Below are 21,731 nucleotides of genomic sequence, written 5' to 3'. Positions count from 1 at the left end.
TGCACTCAACTTCTTTGGTCAACCATGGCAAGGCCTATTCTGATTGAAACCTGTCCTGTTAAACCACTGTATGGTCTTGGCCACCGTGCTTCAGCTCAGTTTTAGGGTCTTGGCAAACTTCCTAAAGCCTAGGCCATCTTTACGTAGAGCAACAGTTGTTTTTTTTGTTTTTTTCACATCCTCAGAGAGTTCTTTGCCATGAGGTGCCATGTTGAACTTTCAGTGACCAGTATGAGAGAGTGAGAGCGATAACACCAAATTTAACACACCTGCTCCCCATTCACACCTGAGACCTTGTAACTCTAATGAGTCACATGACACCGGGGAGGGAAAATGGCTAATTGGGCCCAATTTGGACATTTTCACTTAGGGGTGTACTCACTTTTGTTGCCAGTGTTAATGGCTATGTGTTGGGTTATTTTGAGGGGACAGCAAATTTACACTGCTATACAAGCTGTACACTCACTACTTTACATTGTAGCAAAGTGTCATTTCTTCAGTGTTGTCACATGAAAAGATATAAAATATTTACAAAAATGTGAGGGGTGTACTCATTTTTGGGAGATACCGTATATATATATATATATATATATATATATATATATATACATACAGTGGGGATCGAAAGTTTGGGCACCCCAGGTAAAAATTTGTATTAATGTGCATAAAGAAGCCAAGGAAAGATGGTAAAATCTCCAAAAGGCATCAAATTACAGATTAGACATTCTTATAATATGTCAACAAAAGTTAGATTTTATTTCCATCATTGACACTTTCAAAATTACAGAAAACAAAAAAATGGTGTCTGCAAAAGTTTGGGCACCCTGCAGAGTTAATATCATGTACTGCCCCCTTTGGCAAGTATCACAGCTTGTAAACACTTTTTATAGCCAGCCAAGAGTCTTTCAATTCTTGTTTGAGGTATCTTTGCCCATTCTTCCTTACAAAAGTCTTCCAGTTCTTTGAGATTTCTGGGCTGTCTGTCACGCACTGCTCTTTTAAGGTCTATCCATAGATTTTTAATTATGTTGAGGTCAGGAGATTGTGAAGGCCATGGCAAAACCTTCAGTTTACGCCTCTTAATGTAATCCCCCATGGATTTTGAGGTGTGTTTAGGATCATTATCCATTTGTAGAAGCATCCTCTCTTTAACTTCAGCTTTTTCGCAGATGGCATCAAGTTACCATCCAAAATTTGCTGAAATTATATTGAATCAATTTTTCCTTCTACTCGTGAGATGTTCCCTGTGCCACTGGCTGCAATACAACTCCAAAGCATGATTGATCCACCCCCATGCTTAACAGTTGGACAGAGGTTCTTTTCATTAAATTCTGTGCCCATTCTTCTCCAAACGTACCTTTGCACATTCCGGCCAAAAAGTTCAATTTTAACTTCATCGGTCCACAGAACTTGTTTCCAAAATGCATCAAGCTTGTCTATATTTTCATTTGCAAAGTTCAAACGCTGATTTTTGTGGTGAGGACATAGAAGAGGTTTTCTTCTGATGACTCTTCCATGAAGACCATATTTGCAAGTATCTCTTTATAGTGGAATAAAGTACCACAACTCCAGTGTCTGCCAGATCTTTCTGGAGGGATCGTGCAGTCAAACGTGGGTTTTGAATTGTTTTTCTCACAATCCCGCAAGCTGTTCTGTCTGATATTTTTCTTGGTCTTCCAGATCTTGCTTTAACTTCCACTGTTCCTGATGACTGCCATTTCTTAATTACATTCCGAACAGAGGATATTGACATCTGAAAACGCTTTGCTATCTTATAGCTTTCTCCAGCTTTGTGAGTGTCAACCAGTGGCGGCTGGTGAAGTTTTAAGATGGTGGGGCGCAAGACCCCGCCTTTCCATTTTGACCCCTCCCATATCTCATAAGCCCCACCCCTTATAGACTCCACCCATTTTGTCCCCTGTGTTTTGCTTGCGTGAACAAATTCTCCCAATATATCACATATTAAGGGGTCCATCAGTACTAGTATATCCCATAATAGGCAGCAGGGGCCCTATTATGGGATATACTGTGAGAGACACCCTATTATGGGATACACTGACTGAGAGTGGCACAAACACCACAGTACAGACCCCCCAGCACAAACCCCTTAAGCACAAACCCCGCACAAACCCCTCAAGCACAAACCCCCTAGCACAAACCCCACAGTACAGGCCCCCTAGCACAAACCCCACAGTACAGGCCCCCTAGCACAAACCCCACAGTACAGGCCCCCTAGCACAAACCCCACAGTAGAGGCCCCCTAGCACTAATCCAACAGTGCAGGCCCCCTAGCACAAACCCCACAGTACAGGCCCCCTAGCACTAATCCCACAGTACAGACCCCCTAGCACTAATACCACATTACAGGCCCCCTAGCACAAACCCCACAGTACAGGCCCCCTAGCACAAACCCCACAGTACAGGCCCCCTAGCACAAACCCCACAGTACAGGCCCCCTAGCACTAATCCCACAGTACAGCCCCCTAGCACAAACCCCACAGTAGAGGCAGTAGAGGCACCCTAGCACAAACCCCACAGTACAGGCCCCCTAGCACTTATCCCACAGTACAGACCCCCTAGCACTAATCCAACAGTACCGGCCCCCTAGCACAAACCCCACAGTACAGGCCCCCTAGCACAAACCCCACAGTACAGGCCCCCTAGCACAAACCCCACAGTACAGACCCCCTAGCACTAATCCCACAGTACAGACCCCCCCAGCACTAATCCCTCAGTACAGACCCCCTAGCACTAATCCCTCAGTACAGTGCCCCTAGCACTAATCCCACAGTACAGACCCCCTAGCACTAATCCCACAGTACAGACCCTCTAGCACTAATCCCACAGTACAGACCCCCTAGCACTAATCCCACAGTACAGTCCCCCTAGCACAAATCCCACTTAGCATAGCACTTTACCTGTGTACAATGTAATTGGCCTGGCCTGCACTGTCTTATATTGTGTACACTGCTAAGAAGGCTGCTGGCCTGGCTGGCACTATATATTATATTTATTAATAGTAAATGGTACACAGTGACCTGGTATAAGATGGTTCCCAAGTTGGGAACCATCTTATACCAGGCCGCTGTGTGCCATTTACTATTAATAAATATATAGTGCCAGCCAGGCCAGCAGCCTGCTTAGCAGTGTACACAATATAAGACAGTGCAGGCCAGGCCAATTACATTGTACACAGGTAAAGTGCTATGCTAAGTTAGCATAGCACTTTACCTGATGTACAATGTAATTGGCCTGGCCTGCACTGTCTTATATTGTGTACACTCACTGCTAAGCAGGCTGCTGGCCTGGCACTATATATTTATTAATAGTAAATAAATGGCAAACAGCGGCCTGGTATAAGATGGTATAAAACTCAGTAAAATTATTAAAACAGAAAGTTAATATTCTGAAGAGGAGTAATTGTCCTATGAAAAGCAATGCCATTTAAAAGGAAAATAATTTAGAACCTGCACACTAAATTCTCATAAATTAGTAAAGGTCTGCACATGAAGTAACTCCAACACAGATATATACTGTACACAGGCTGTCAATATTTATAGGCCACAGATACCCTTTGTATGTAGGCCTTAGACATGACCAGCTTGCCGTGCCCCCAGGGCCATCATCAATGCAGTGCCAGTGACCAGCTTGCCATGCCCCCCCATCATCAATGCAGTGACCAGCTTGCCTTGCCGTGCCCCCATCATCAATGCAGTGCCAGTGACCAGCTTGCCGTGCCCCCATCATCAATGCAGTGCCAGTGACCAGCTTGCTGTGCCCCCAGGGCCACCATCAATGCAGTGCCAGTGACCAGCTTGCCGTGCCCCCAGGGCCATCATCAATGCAGTGCCAGTGACCAGCTTTCCATGCCCCCATCATCAATGCAGTGCCAGTGACCAGCTTGCCATGCCACCAGGGCCATCATCAATGCAGTGCCAGTGACCAGCTTGCCGTGCCCCCATCATCAATGCAGTACCAGTGACCAGCTTGCCGTGCCCCCAGGGCCATCATCAATGCCGTGCCAGTGACCAGCTTGCCATGCTCCCATCATCAATGCAGTGCCAGTGACCAGCTTGCTGTGCCCCCAGGGCCATCATCAATGCAGTGCCAGTGACCAGCTTGCCATGCCCCCATCATCAATGCAGTGCCAGTGACCCAGTGACCATCTTGCCATGCCCCCAGGGCCATCATCAATGCAGTGCCAGTGACCAGCTTGCCGTGCCCCCAGGGCCATCATCAATGCAGTGCCAGTGACCCAGTGACCAGCTTGCCATGCCCTCATCATCATTGCAGTGACCACCAGCTTGCCATGCCCCCATTATCAATGGCAATGCAGTGAGTCCACCAGCTTGTCTGCCGTCCCTCCCCCCCGGCCCCCCCCCCCCATCAATGCATAGACCAGCGTGCGTGCGTGCCCCCTTCAAAGCAGACAGTGTCAGTGACAGACAGTGTGTGGGCCGCCCCCCCCCCCCCCCCCCCCGGGCATCACAAACTTACCTCACTCACGGACAGACCAGACGGTGACCTGCGTGCTGCTGCTGAGTCGACTACTCACACACTGACTGTCTGCGGACTCTGGGATGTGAAGAAGTGGAGACTGGAGACTGGTCACTCACTGCCACTGGACTGGAGATGAACAAACTCACTCTGAATCTTCTGACTGAATCCTACGCGCGGGCCGCGGCTCTCCTCTCGGCGCCGGCGGGCAGGAAGGAGATCACGTGACGCCGGGGCGGTGAGTGACTGCCGCACGCACCGCCCCCCCCACGCGTCACGTCACCAGGTCACGGGATGTCCTCCTGTGTGATTGGTCCAGGCTGGAGTCTGGACCAATCACAGCCAGGACATCAGTAAAGTGGGGAGTGTCAGGGCGCATTGCTCTGCGCCCCGATGACCCCCAGAAGGCCGCCAATCTGCCCCGAGGCACGTGGGGTGAAACCCCCCCCCATACCCACCACTAGGTCCGGTGCCCCTAGTGGGCTGAAAATGGGAATTTTTTTTTATCTTTTTTTTTCCTGGCCACAGATTGGGGGGGGCGCCCCTGTGCCACCTAAAGACAGGCCGCCACTGGTGTCAACTATTTTCAGTTTCAGTTTTCTAGACAACTGCTTAGAAGATCCCATGATGCTGATTGTTGGGGCAAGGTCAGATGAGTCTGGGCATTTAAAACCTTTGAGATTGATATCACCTGGTCTTCCCAGACGATGATTGAGAACAATCCATAACACTGGCAGGTCTCAGCCTTGCAAAGGGGGCAGTGCATGCTATAAATTCTACAGGGTGCCCAAACTTTTGCAGACGCCATTTTTTTGTTTTCTGTAATTTTGAAAGTGTCAATGATGGAAATAAAATCAAACTTTTGTTGACATATTATAAGAATGTCTAATCTGTAATTTGATGCCTTTTGGAGATTTTTCTATCTTTCCTTGGCTTCTTTATGCACATTAATACAATTTTTTACCCGGGGTGCCCAAACTTTCGATCCCCACTGTATACATACATATATATATATATATATATATATATATATATATATATATATATATATATATATAAATACTGAAAAGCATTCAAAATGACAAGTTTGGCTGTTTTGAATGCTGTCAGTTTTTTTAATGTGGCGTTGAGTACCCGGAAGTGATGTCATGACACCATCAGGTCTTTAGGAACACCTCCCTGAAAGCAATGACCACTTGTGCAATGAATTCTCACTATCTCCTAGGCAATTTTACCAATACCTTCAGTTTGGACATGTGTTGCAGATTCAACAGTGAACCCTTAATTTGACTACCTCTAATTCAGCCCTGGTGACTGAGATTTTACATTCAAATACTCGCAAAGGTTTACTCTCTTGTGCTTATATGGAACTACTATCCTCTATCCAAGACCATACTAGACTGAAATGCAGGGCTCGCTGGGTGATAGATATTGCAGAAATTGATGGTGATCAATGGGACATGGCTCTGGAAGCAATCCTTGTAACTTCCCTTATCCGCCTCCCAGGCACCCTCAGAGCTATTTATTCCCCATAGAGCTTATCGCACGCCTGTAATGTTGTTTGACTGGGGAGGAGAGATACGCCGCTATGCCCCAAATGCAATGTACATAGAGGCGATTTTATACATATGATGTTGCGATGCCCAAAACTTACATGTTATTGGAATAAGGTCCTGCAAACAATATCCATGACTATTCCTCTTAACCCCCCTGGTGTGTTTGCTTGGAGCTTTGGATGCTGAAAAGTATCCACCAGGCATATAAACTTTGATAATGAGACTGTTGCACTTGGCTAGGAAGCTGATAGCCAGGTTTCGGATATCGCCTACGATACACTCCAGAAAGAAATGGGTTGAATATGTTAACTCTCTCCTACTATCACCATTGAAATGCATTAAAGAAATGTACTCTTCTGTGGCAGAGCTGGCTGGATTCTCCTGGTCTTGCTCCTACACAACCAGTAATGGATAGACTCTTACAAATCTGAATGAATATAGTCTGTTTTATTGCTACAGAAGCTGGAATACCCCACCCACCTCTGATATTCATTAAGATAATTTGGTTCAGAGCCAATCAGTTATTACTTCAGAAAAACAGAAAGAAATTTCATTGTGCATAGATTACTGCACTATAGGCTTGTGTTGTTTCACTTTATTTTTCCTTTGTTGTTTGGTTACTCTCTGTTTTGCACCTTGCTCGCACAGATTGACCATTGTATTTTGTATTTTTATAATGTATGATTTATACTGACCATTCTGTCCATGTAATGTTCAGATGTCTTTCTCTTTTATATCAATAAAAAAGTTTGGATTGCAAAAAAAAGCATATTGACACCATGGACATTGAACCAGGTATTGGTACTTTTGGCAGTGAGGGCAGGTGCCAAGTCCTGCTGGAAAATTAAATCAGCATCTCCATAAACCTGGTCAGCAGAGGAAAGCATGAAGTGCTCTAGAATTTCCTAAGAGAGGGCTGTGCTGACTTTCAACTTGATAAAACACAGTGGACCAACAGCAGCAGATGACAGGGCTCCCCAAATTCTCACGGACATTAAGGATTCCCATGAAAGATTTTATTAATTGTAGTACAACATATGCAGTGTACACAATTATATGTATAGATTGCTCTTTGCAATTTGTGGGGTGCACTCATGGAGAATGAGAATTGGTAGGTGAACATTTTACAGCAACTACCAATTCAAATGCCAGTTATCTGCAGTTTCATAGCATTTCGGAGATATCCATGATGCAAATCTAAAGGGATTTCAGTTTTATGATAGAGAGGGTTAAAAAATCTGCAATATGTGGCAATCTTCATAGGGGGCTATTAAAGAGAGAGAGGATACATGCATTTGTATACTGTGTGCCACAGAGGTTAAATCAATGGTGGGACGTAGAAAAACAAACAAACATTTTAGTTCGAAATTCTATCCATCTGTTGCCAGCTTTACACTTTAACTTCAGTTTTTTTCTCTATTTTATTACTTTTTTCGTTAAGTAGAGGTACAGCATGCAGGTCTTAGTTTTTTCATTTCTATCCATGTGGACCAATGAATTACATTTCTTTTTTTAACAAGACGCAGCAATACGGTATGTTATTAACCTCGCTATATAGGATAAATATAGGAAGTTTACAGCAATAGGGGACAGTCCTACCTTGGCATGTTGGAGTTTTTTTTGTCCACTGATCAGGAGCCATACACATTGTTTTATTAGATCCCAGCAAGGTAAATCCTTTGTTACAGGTGAAACTACATGACGACTTATAATGTAGAATTTCTTCATTGCTGCTGGAGCATTGCATTGTTCCATTCTTTGGTTCCTCTGGATAATGGCACTGAATAGCTAAACAATGATGAATTACACATGTAATTAAAGGTTATGTTCGGGCAAATAAAAATAGTACAATAATATTTATTTATATACCGTATATATATATATATATATATATATATATATATATATATATATATATATATATATATATATATATATATATATATATATATATATATATATACAGTGTATATATATATATATATATATATATATATATATATACATATATATAAAAGAGATGCTGTAAAGTAAGAGTTCTTTAAAAAAAATATTTTTTTAATTATTTATTTTTATCAATTTACAAAATGTAAAGTGAGCGAACAGAAAAAAATATAAATAAAATCAATATTCAATGTGACTACCCTTTGGCTTCAAACAAGCATCAATTCCTCTAGGTACACTTTAAGACAGCAAATCAATTAAATAGGAAAGATCTCCATGTTTGGGTGCATTGAAAAATAAGCAGCCAGCACTAAGGATTGTGATACTAAACCCAAAAAAGATATATATGAAGAAAAAGTTCAGCTCTGTAAACTAAACAAATCGCAATGAAAACATATAATTGCAAATAAGTATTAACAAATCGTAAAAAAAAAAAAAAAAAAAATATTCACAAATAGCTGTGCTCGAAAATGAACATAAATGGTTAAAATAAAAAGTTCAGTGTGTTCCAATGGCAGCATATGTGAACTGTGTTTTTGTAGGCACTTCTGCGCTACCTAATAAATATGTGAAAATACACGTAAAAGTGGCTGCTGCTCACATACATATGCATTCCCGCATGGATTCTGAACTATTAGTATGACCACGTGAAAGAAGTTTGTTTGAAATCTTTGCAAATTTATTTAAAATAAAAATGAAAAAACCCCATGTACATAAGTATTCACAGCCTTTGCCATGACACTCAAAAGTGAGCTCAGGTGCTTCCTGTTGCCACTGATCATCCTTGAGACGTTTCTACTACTTGATTGGAGTCCACCTATGGTAGATTCAGTTGATTGGACATGACTCAGAAAGGCACACACCTGTCTATATAAGGTCCCACAGTTACCAGTGCATGTCAGAGCACAAATCAAGCCTTGAAGTCCAAGGAATTGTCTTTAGACCTCCGAGACAGTATTGTATTGAGGGACAGATATGGGGAAGGATACAGAAAAAATGTCTGCAGCATTGAAGGTCCCAATGAGCACAGTGGCTTCCATCATCTGTAAGCTGAAAACTGGAAAACTGAGCGATCGGGGAAGAAGGGCTTTAGTCAGGGAGGTGACCAAGAACCCGATGGTCACTCAATGAGGAGAGAGGAGAAATTTCCAGAAGAACAACCATCTCTGCAGCACTCCACTACTCAGGTCTGTATGGTTGGGGGCCAGACAGAAACCACTCCTCAGTAAAGGCACACGACAGCCCGTCTGGAGTTTGCCAAAAGGCACCTAAAGGACACTCAGACTATAAGAAATAAAATTCTCTGGTCTGATGAAACTGGGAGACTAGTCAGGATCAAGGGAAAGATGAATGCAGCAATGTACAGAGACATCCTTGATGAAAACCTGCTCCAGAGCACTCTGGACCTCAGACTGGGGTGAAGGTTCATCTTCCAACAGGACAACGACCCTAAGTATACAGCCAAGATAACACAGGAGTGGCTACTGGACAACTCTGTGAATGTCCTTGAGTTGCCCAGCCAGAGCTCAGACTTTAATTTGATTGAATATCTCTGGAGAGATCTGAAAATGGCTGTGTACCGATGCTCCCCATCCAACCTGATGGAGCTTGAGAGGTCTTGCAAAGAAAAATGGAAGAAACTGCCCAAAAATAGGTGTGCCAAGCTTGTAGCATCATACACCAAAAAGATTTGAGGCTGTAATTGGTGCCAAAGTATTGAACAAAAGCTGTGAATACTTACAGTATCTCAATCTCACAAAAGTGAGTACACACCTCACATTTTTGTAAATATTCTATTATAGCTTTTTATGTGACAACACTGAAGAAATTACACTTTGCTACAATGTAAAGTAGTGAGTGTACAGCTTGTATAAGAGTGTACATTTGCTGTCCCCTCAAAATAACTCAAAATACAGCCATTAATGTCTAAACCACTGGTAACAAACGTGAGTACACCCCTAAGTAAAAATGTCCCCACCATAGGCCACCATTATTTTCCAGCACTGCCTTAACCCTCGGGGGCATGGAGTTCACCAGAGCTTCACAGGTTGCCACTGGAGTCCTCTTTCACTCCTCCATGACGACATTACGGTGCTTTTGGATGTTAGAGACCTTGTGCTCCTCCACCTTCCATTTGAGGATGCCTTTCAGATGCTCAATAGGATTTAGGTCTGGAGACATGCTCGGCCAGTCCATCACCTTTACCCTCAGCTTCTTTAGCAAGGCAGTGGTCATCCTGGAGGTGTGTTTGGGGTCGTTATCATGTTAGAATACTGCCCTGTGGCCCAGTCTCCGAAGGGAGGGGATCATGCTCTGCTTCATTGCGTCACAGCACGTGTTGGCATTCATCATTCCCTCAATGAACTGTAGCTCCCCAGCACTCATGCAGCCCCAGACCATTACACTCCCACCACAATGCTTGACTGTAGGCAAGACACACTTGTCTTTGTACTCCCCACCTGGTTGCCGCCATTCATGCTTGACACCATCTGAACCATATAAGCACTGACAGGCTGACCCCCCACCCCTTAAACCTCTGCACCAATGCTTGCAGCACTGATACATCTATTTCCCAAAGACAACCTCTTGATATGATACTGAGCACGTGCACTCAACTCCTTTGGTCGACCATGGCGAGGTCTGTTCTGAGTGGAACCTTTCCTGTTAAACAGCTGTATGGTCTTAGACACCATGCTGCAGCTCAGTTCAGGGTCTTGGCAATCTTCTTATAGCCTAGGCCATCTTTATGTAGAGCAACAATTCTTTTTTTCAGATCCTCAGAGAGTTCTTTGCCATGAGGTGCCATGTTGAACTTCCAGTGACCAGTATGAGAGAATGAGAGTGATAACACCAAATTTAACAAACCTGCTCCCCATTCACACCTGAGACCTTGTTACACTAATGAGTCACATGACACCGGGGATGGAAAATGGCTAATTGGGCCCAATTTTGACATTTGCACTTAGGGCTGCATTACTTTACATTGTAGCAGTGTCATTCCCATCAGTGTTGTCACATGAAAAGATATAAAAAAATATTTACCAACCGTACTCACTTTTGTGAGATACTGTATATTGTGTGTTTTTATATATGTGTGTGTGTGTATGTGTGACTGTGTGTATATATATAATATATATATATATATTTTTCCCAATATATATATAATGTATTTATATATTGTAGCAGAGTGTCCCAGAGAGAGCCAGGAAAAGTCCTGTTCGGGGTTTATACATTACCCAGGCATCTCTCCTATACCTTTAGGGATCTTTGAGCCATGATCCACTTTGGATCTTGGCCCTCTTCACCAGGCCAATTTAATCTCACCTGAGACAAACAGCAGTGCTCTCTCAGCCTGGGAACACAGACAACGTTTTGTCTATGAAGCCCCGTACACACGTACCGATCGTCGGCCGACAGAACGTCCTACAAATGTTCGCGGCTGGTGTGTTTGTTGTTTGTCTGTTGAAAAGTGCTCTAAACTTGCCCAGGACATTTGTCTTCCGACAGAAAATGACGTCACTACGTTCCACGCACGTTCGCCGCTACAAAAGAGGAAGTGAGTGTTTGGCCGTGACCCTTCTGGGCATCTCGCGCTGATTTCGGTAGCATTTGTTTGGTTGACGACATTTCGCTATTTTCCGAGACATCGTTCGAGAATTTATTATGGCGACCGTGAATTCGTCCGTTGCTGTCGTTAGTGTTGGAGTTTTGGCTCTGAGACGACGTACGAGCAATAGGAAGAAGAAGCGGACCTCCTGGACGAAAAATTGGTTGCTTAACCGTGATCAATTTTCTTATATGTCCTTGCTGAGGGAGCTCCAGGAAAATAATCCTGATGACTTCAGGAATTATTTGAGGATGACGGATCCCATCTTTTACCGTCTTCTTGCCCTGGTGTCCCCCTATATTCTGAAGCAGGATACTTGTATGCGGCTTGCAATTACTCCTGAGCAAAGGTTAATTGCGACGTTGAGGTATCTTGCAACAGGGAGAAGCCTGCAGGATCTGAAGTTCACCACAGGCATCTCCCCCCAAGCACTTGGTATCATCATCCCTGAGACCTGCTCTGCCATCATCAAGGTCTTGCAGAAGGACTATATCAAGGTATGTTTGATTTTTTACATTACATTACATGTATTACTAGTTTCACCCGAATTATGATGTTTTTGGATGTACAGCAATTGATACAGGCCATTATTTGTAAACTACCCTCTGTCCGCATGCACATAGTAGTAAAGATGTAGATTATCTTTAACCATTTGTAAAATTACCCACTAACCACCCCACCATTCTCTCCTATGTGTCCCTAAACGCATTGCCTGTTAACAGTATTTTGAATTTGGGTCATTTTATTGCTTTCCCTCAAACAATTATTCCTTGGCCAATGTTTTAGTACCTAGTTAATGATTTATCTAAAATACATCAGTCCATCCATTCCCACCTATGATTCTGTATGTTTATGTAATGATGTTAAAACCTTCACTGACCACAAGCCCTTATTGATGTATAAATGCCCAGTTTTACTTACCCATCCCCCACCCACATGCTAAATCTCAAAGTCAGCATATACCAAAGCTCAAGTTCAGAGGTCTTCAAACTATGGCCCACCAGTTGTTCACGAACTTCAATTTCCATCATGCCTAGTCATGTCTGTGAATGTCAGAGAATTACAAGGCCTCATGGGATGTGTAGTTCTGCAACAGCTGGAGGGCCGTAGTTTGTAAATCTCAGCTCTAGCTGGTGAGTATAATGGGCCATACACACTAGAAGATTGTCAGAACAATTTATCCTTCCGATTTACCAAAACCAAATAATATGAGGTCCAACAAACACTTTCAAATCCTATGCAATCTGGTAGGCCCTTGCACTACATAGAAAAGGTAAATCTGCACGAAAAAGTCTTTAGAGAATCTTCTAGTGTGTATGGCCCTTTACAATATAAGAACAATAGGAGGTTGAAAATAAATGTATGTAGATGTTACATCCCCATATCCAAACCTTTGCCTTCCTGTTGTATATTTTTTTAGCAAGTTGCATAAGCATTTAACAGACAACTGTGTGTGTAATTAATAATGTGATGTGCTCAAGCACTAATTTTATTTTTTTTATTTTTTTTTATTTTTTCCCCACAGTTTCCTTCAAACGCAGAGCAATGGCTGGAGATTTCTGATCAATTTCTGGAGAAGTGGAATTTTCCCAATTGTGGGGGTGCTATTGATGGGAAGCACGTCCGCATTGTCCCCCCTCCGAATTCCGGCACATTTTATTATAATTATAAAGGTTTTTTTAGTATAGTCATGCTAGCCATAGTTAATGCAAACTATGAGTTTATTTTTTTGGATATTGGCAAAAATGGCCGCAATTCGGATGGGGGAGTTCTTGATCAGACGGAGTTCGCTCGTCGTCTAAAGAACGGCACTCTGAACCTGCCATCCAGGGAGCAAACTGTTGAGGGTATGAGCTTTGTGTTTATCGCAGATGAGGCTTTTGCGCTTGGGGAGCATCTCATGAAGCCCTACCCTCAGAGGAACCTCACCCCAGACCAAAGGATTTACAACTACCGGTTGTCCAGAGCTCGCAGAGTTGTGGAGAATGCCTTCGGGATAATGGCCAACCGGTTCCGGATATTCCTGACGTCCATAAACCTGGCACTGTACAAAGTGGATAATGTGGTCTTGTGTTGCTGCATTTTGCACAACTTCCTACGCAGGAATGCACAAAATTATGTATTGCAGCAACTGGATACTGACCCTGCTATGCCAGGTACAAGTGGAGAGGCCCAACCTTCTAACCAAGTGGAGTCCATGCCGTTAATAGAAGTTGGACGGTCAGCATTGGCATCACACAGGGCCCGTCAGATCCGCCAGGAATATCTGGACTATTTCGTGGGGAGAGGAGCTGTGTCCTGGCAGCAATCACTGTCACAAACACATTAATCTTGTTAAAGATTGGACACACAAGATAAATGTCAGAGATATATTATTTTTCAACACATTAAACAAAAATTGCAATGATTCTGTATTGTGGATTATAATCATTTGGGCACATATGCCAAACACAATTATTTGGGTTAATCATGTGTTATATATGTGTGACTTTGGAAGGGTTAATACATTCATCAGTGTGTTTCTTGACTGTAGTCTCTCACCAGCTGATCCAAAGTGATGATGGCCATGTGTTATTTTTTAGCCAGTGGTGTAAATACAAGGGCCTTCTGCACCCAACAAAATGTACACAAACCCTGTCACATTGAGAACTAGGTCACACCCAAGGTTCATCTAATGTCACCTTATATTGGTGTTCCTTGTCCAGAAGTTGCCCATACTATATATTTCAGATAATACATTAGGGTATTAACAAAGTACCTACACCTGTTATGTTGTGTTCATTTATGACATCCTTCTCACTGCCCACCAATGTTAGGATATGTCAGTGTTATGTGAAACTTGATCATTGTTCATCTCAAAGTGTTATATATATATAGGTAATGGAAAGTGAACTAGAGCAACGAACAAGCAATACACTATAGATTACACTGATCTCCCTACACTGATTGCTACTGGCAATATCAATGCCATATTGAATCCTAGGACTGCTAGTACCTTGAGTGTTGAGTCACACTTATGCGATGCGGGAAGTCTGCGACTTTGCAGCCTTCCAGCATTGCATAAGGGTGACCCGCCACTTACTTTTTCCACAGGATTGTATTCCACAAGTGTTAAGCACTGTGCGATCCAATCCAGATACATCAGAAATAAAGGGTCATGTGCGACTTGTATGCGTGTTCAGTGCGAATGTAGCCATACAAAGTGTATGTCTCAATTCACACTGCACATCTGATGGCATGTAATATCGTAGCGCACTGCTCCTTTATTACATGCGATCAGATGTTCATGCGAAAATCAGCTATACAGTTTGTATGGCTCAATTTGCACTGCACTCGCACAAAAGTCGCACATGATGCATTTATTCACCCGCTTTAGGATAGGATCGCACAGTCGTTCAAACTTGTGTGATCCGATCCTGTGTGAAATGTCAGATCGCACTGTGATATGCGTTAAAACTGGGGGTATCTTTAACATTTCATTGACACCTCCAGCAACTTGCATATGGCAGTGTCCCAAATGCTTTCATTAACATGTAAATATGTGAATAGGACAGCCATCATACATTTAGTGCTTCTTTACACAGCTTTAGACCTCGACCCCCCAACGAAAGTCTAATAAAGAATTGAACACACATTGTTGAATGTAAAAATGTTTTAGTATCAAACATTCACAGGGTTAGGGTTAGGGTTAGGGTTAGGGTTAGGGTTAGGGTGTTGGAAAGTGCTTTTCCCAAACTTGGGTACACTCTTTAACATCTGAGTGTCATAAAACTGGCATAAAATATTATATAAAAATAGGAACATCCCAAAACAAACAGTAAAAAATTTTAAATTAATTTTTTTTAAAATTTGGCAAGCATGTTCTCAAAATCACGCATCTTTCCTTGCAATGCCGTTGCAGTCTCTTTTATTTGCTCGAGGTCTGAGCAGCATTGAAGAGCCTCACGGGTCAATTTGGCCAATGTGCAACTATGTAATACATGATCTGGAAAATAAAATACAACGGAGTCAATGTGAATCACCTACATGAGGTCATAATATAGAAACATTTGGTGTGCAGGTAATCTTTAAATTCCTCTCGAGTTAATACCTACCCTGTTCTTATGCTCTTTTGCCCTAGGCTCTTCATCTTCCTCCTGACCTCCTCCAATGCTGTTGCTGATGATTCTGCCGGTCTCCTGAGCTTACTATATATTCATTAGGGGTGTGAACGCATGATGACGTCATTGTGAGGGCATGGTTGTAATGTATATATATTAAGATGCAGAGACCAGAGACGGGCAGAATGCACGGCAACAGCATTGGAGGAGGACAGGAGGAAGAAGAAGAGCCTAGGGCAAAAGAGCAGACAACATAAGAGCAGAAGATTGGACAGCAGAAGACTGGAGAGGAGAAGATCCAAAGAGCAGAGTGGAGAAGACCGGACGAAGATCTTTAAGAACATTTCATAAACGTCTCCTGTCGTTATTCACATACACTTCCATTTATGTGGTTAATGTGTAGGGGTACTATGTACCCCATACCCATTCACATAGTGATTGGGGTCTGGGATCTGGGGGCCACCCTTTGTTAAAGGTTGCTTCCAAAGTCCTAGGAACCCCCTGGCCGCATGACCCCCCAAAACCACCAGACAGGGTTGTGGGGATGAGGCTCTTGTCCTCCTCTACATGGGAGTAAGGTGCTTTTGGGTGTGCGGTGCAGAGGCCCCCTGGCCCAAAGCAACAAAACCCCCCCATGTTGAGGGCATGTGTCCTGCTGTGGTCCAGGGGGTGTTTGGTCCGCTTGCTCGTTCTCTTTCCTGGCCTGACAAGCTGCATGCTTGTATAAGGGTCTGGTAGGGGTTTTGGGGGTAACCCACGCTGTCTTTTTGTTGTGGGCATACCCTCAAACTCAATACCACACACAAAAGGCCTGGTTGTGAACTTGGGGGGACACCCACGGTGGGTTCTTCAATTTTTTGGTGTAGTTCCCCCTCAAAAATCTTCACAACGCAAGTGGCCCCGCAAGTCAGAGCATCCTGATCCGACTTACGGTGCGACTTCCATTCAAATAAAGAGGCTCCCATAGGGAACTAGTGTTGTAAATTGGAGGCTAAAAATAACACTGATAAAAATCATTCTGAAAAAACCTACGTGGGCACACAATTGGCTCTTGGACACTTGGTCCTGGTTCCTCCACAGTTTCGGAAGTGGCTTCCATGCTGCTTGGCAAGTTGCCAGGAGATATTGGTTCAGACCTGGCTGGGGATGCCACATCCTGGCATGACGCAACATCTGCAATGTAAATTTGTAAGGGAATACAAGAATATAAGGTTAAACAATCATTGCAAATACACATATTTCTATGATCCCACTACACAAAAATCTGTGACTACCAACCTTCTTGTTGCTCTGGTGTCTGGTCACTTGTAGGCTCCACCAGAATCACCTCAGGCATAATGTCTTCATCTACATAATACAAAACATTGGCCATATCATAAAAGTCACAAGAGGTACATTTGTTAGGACATGGTGCCCTGCTTGATAGCTCTTTTAGTAACAAATATGAAGACATGTACATGGTTATCTACGAAAAATATGGTACATTAATGTTTGACAGTGCATAGGAACCAATTACCTTTAGTGGAATCTGTGCCACCATCTGGGCCCATGTCCTCCTCTTCTTCCACAACTGCCGATGGAGCTGCCAAACCTCTCCTCCTCCTTTCCCATAGTTTGGCACGGAGTTTACGTTTTTCTCCTATTTAAAGGTTTGAATAATAATCTGTGATTAATAGGAATGTTTGCTGAGAAGATTCGTGCAGGAAAGAACGTTCGTTGCAACACAATACATATATTTTTAACTATGGCTTCCTGACTTTTAATGTCATATACTAAAACATCAACAATAGATCGATCAAATCACGACATGACAACTAAAATGAGTAATCTAACTTTTTACATAGACATTATAATCTAGACATGTTAATACAACATACACAAAATTATAAAAAACATATTGCATGATTAAAAAAAAAAAAAAACTTACTTTTTTTCAAAATCCGATGGATTTGGGAAAGCTGATCCTGCTCACGGTGTTTGAGGTCAGACCACCGTTTCCGAATCTGATCTTTCGATCGCTCGACACCGAATTTTTTGACCAAACAGGCCACCACCTTGTCCATGATGCCATCTTTCCTGGCATTGGGCCGATCGTAATTTGCCAACTTTCCATCGTAATCCATTTTTTCTAAAATGGAGACCATCTCCACCATTTCTGGCTTTGACATGGGTGTAGCCCTTGATTTTCGGGTGGCCCAATCACTTCGGCCCCCACTAATTGAGCTCCCAGATTGTTGAGACATGGTTCGTAATTAAACAATGATTATTCCACTGCCTCAGGTGTGAGTGCCGCATGTAGGCCTGATCTTCGGCACGTACACACCCCTGCACAAGCCCGCCACTGGAGGAGGAGTTGACGCCTGCGCTGTATTTAAAGGACGCCAGATCGTTCGGCCGACGATTCGCTAGCGGACATATCGAGAGTTGGAGCACGATCGAGCGGCGAATCACGACTTTTCCCCACAAACAAAGGTACGACTCTTTTAATAGAAAGTGTGTGTTTTGGGCCCTATACAGCTTTTATTAGGAATATCTTTATTATGTGCCAAAATACATGCTATTTTAATATGTTTTGTGTTGTTTTGTGTCTTGCAGGCATATACTGTCCTGCAATATGGTGGACAATTTCACCACCCACAACTTTCTCATCAGTTTCATTGATGAATTCAGGCAACTGCCGTGTTTGTGGCAAGTCAAGTCCGCAGATTATAAAAATAGAAAACTCAGAAAACAGGCCATGGAACATTTGGTGGCCTTCTACAAGCCCGTCTGTCCTGGGGCAAATTTTACTTATATCCGCAAAAAAATAAACAGTATTCGCACTGCCTACAGGCGGGAGTTAAAAAAAATAGAGGAGTCCACCCAGTCTGGAGCAGGTGCACGGAATGTATATGTACCACGGCTGTGGTACTATGATAACATGCGATTCCTGGCAGACACCATGGAATCCAGGCCGTCAATTTCAACACTGCCTTCTACATCGGCAGAGGGCTCAGTGTCGGTTGATCCAAGCCAGGATGAGGATTTCCTGGAGGAGAGTTTTACTCAGGTATGGCATTTCACAATATATTGTCTGCTAAAATGTAATCATGTAACAAAATTATAAGCTAAACCATAATTGACCCTTTATGTAAACGGGCATAGCAAGGGGTTGGCATGACAGGCAACCGCCAGGGGCGCAGGCCAAGGGGGGTGGGTCACAAAAACATTGGCATTGTTTTATTGTTTATTTTAACAATCCACTCAGCCTGCACACCCCAGAACCCCCAGTTTGCAGGCGGATTCATGCAGGTGTAAAACATTGAGAGCTGCTTCATGCAGGTGTAAAACATTGAGAGCAGCTGAGCCAAAAGACCAGGAGACTGAGACTGCCTCTCACTGCATCCCCAGCACCCCTCCGGTCTTACAAACACTGCTGCATCCCCAGCACACCTCTGGTCCTAACAAACACTGCTGTAGCCTCAGCATTCCTCTGGCTCAACCTTTTTTAATACAAAACTAACAGCTCCTGCAAATGATACATCCATCCTTGCTTCCATGTCTCTGGTCTCTCACTCTGGGTCAGCAAGGCAGGTGGCTTCCTTATTCCTGTTTCCCTGCACTGCTTCACCCTCAATGCCCTACATCAAGCCCTCTGCAAGTTCAGGCCCCTCTCTCTCTGCAACCCCCTCCTCTCTCTCTCACACCCCCTCTTTCTCTCCCTCTCTCTATCTCTCAACCCTCTCTTTCTTTTTCACACCTGAGACAATGATTGCCCACTAGAGAGCTCTACACTGGGCAAACAAGGGGCAAATTAGAAACTTTTAATGCCCTTAAATTTTTTTTGGGGGGGTGGGTTACAGTTTTACATTGATCTTGGGGGGGGGGGGGGGTTGTTGCCAAATACAGCTCCTCAACAAGGGCACTGGAGACCCTAGATACGCCACTGTATGTAAAGTCTGCTATTTGTTCACAATAATATAACAAACATGCATTTTGATATACACTATAACATTCTAATCAATTGTTCATTTCATCAACAGGGAAGTGTCACTGAGGAGGAGCCAGGTTGCAGCCAGGAGCCTGGGGAGCCTGCGGAGCCTGAGGAGCCTGTGGAACTCTTTCCACCACCACCTCCTCCTGCCAAACGGAGGCAAAAGAGGAAGCACGTGGATGACATCACCGACGAGTTTATCCAGGAGGCCACCATAGCCCTACGTCGGAAACCGGAGGCCAATGAGTCCTTCGGCAACATGACGGCAAAAATTTTGGATAAGGTGGACCTCAGGCAGTGTCAGTATGCCAGAAAAATCATCCTCGATGTGCTGCAAAAGGCTGAAAACGGCATACTTACTGAGCACAGCCACGCATGCCAGGAGCACCCGTGCCCTCCACCTCCACCTCCACCTCCACAACACCCACCACCTCGCCAAATGCCACATGGCCAGTGGCAATATGGCCAGCAGGATCCAAACCTGCCCTCATGGCAACCTGATTTCAGTTACCAGCAACTTTAATTTTTGCAACCCCCTATTATTTATTTTACCCCTGTTTGCCAGTTTCTAGTTTAATTTTGTCCAAATGGACCTTTTTTATGTTTAGTTTATTATACGGAAAGTATTGATGTTTGCTTTGTTTTTTTTTTGCTGAGATCCAAAAAAATAAAGAAAATGAAAATAAAAAATGGCCTATCAGAATTTGTTAACATGTTTAATATTGTGCATAACCTGAAAAATATGTTTTAGACATTAATTCATACAAGAATAAAGGGTCATATCAATAGTTAGATCTTTGGTGTGAAAATACAAAAATAATGGTGAAGAGCAGTGGCGTACCTAGAGCATTTGGCACCCGGGGCGGATCCTATATCTGGCACCCCCCCCCCCCCCCCCGACTTTAAAATGTAAAAACACCCACAAAAAAATTTAATGTTTTCAAGAATATTTTTTGCACAAATTTCACAGCCCCCCATCACAGTGCCCCTTGCAGTCTGCCCTCCGTCTCTCTAATCACAGTTCCCCCTTTTGCACTCTCTGCCTCCCCTGCACAGTCCTACCTTCAGCATAGATAGATAGCTAATATTAGCAATGTGTTTAAGTTTGAGTAAGAGATTGGAGACTTGCTAAAGGAGATATTCAGAGACTACAGACATGATACAGTAGATGGTCAGAGACTGCAGACGTGATACAGGAGATGGTCAGAGACTGCAGATGTGATACAGGAGATGGCCAGAGACTGCAGACATGATACAGGAGATGGTCAGAGACTACAGACATGATACAGTAGATGGTCAGAGACTACAGACATGATACAGTAGATGGTCAGAGACTGCAGACGTGATACAGGAGATGGTCAGAGACTGCAGACGTGATACAGGAGATGGTCAGAGACTGCAGATGTGATACAGGAGATGGCCAGAGACTGCAGACATGATACAGGAGATGGTCAGAGACTGCAGATGTGATACAGGAGATGGCCAGAGACTGCAGACATGATACAGGAGATGGTCAGAGACTGCAGACATGATACAGGAGATGGTCAGAGACTGCAGACATGAAACAGGAGATGGTCAGAGACTGAGGACATGATACAGGAGATGGTCAGAGACTGCAGACATGATACAGGAGATGGTCAGAGACTGCAGACGTGATACAGGAGATGGTCAGAGACTGCAGACATGATACAGGAGATGGTCAGAGACTGCAGACATGATACAGGAGATGGTCAGAGACTGCATACATGATACAGGAGATGGTCAGAGACTGAGGACATGATACAGGAGATGGTCAGAGACTGAGGACATGATACAGTAGATGGTCAGAGAATACAGACATGATACAGGAGATGGTCAGAGACTGCAGACATGAAACAGGAGATGGTCAGAGACTGCAGACATGATACAGGAGATGGTCAGAGACTGCAGACATGATACAGGAGATGGTCAGAGACTGCGGACATGATACAGGAGATGGTCAGAGACTGCGGACATGATACAGGAGATGGTCAGAGACTGCAGACATGATACAGTAGATGATCAGAGACTGCAGA

Source organism: Pelophylax lessonae, assembly GCF_965119305.1.
Source record: "Pelophylax lessonae genome assembly, chromosome: 8".
NCBI classification, from domain to species: Eukaryota; Metazoa; Chordata; class Amphibia; order Anura; family Ranidae; genus Pelophylax; species Pelophylax lessonae.
This window is presented reverse-complemented; position numbering follows the sequence as displayed.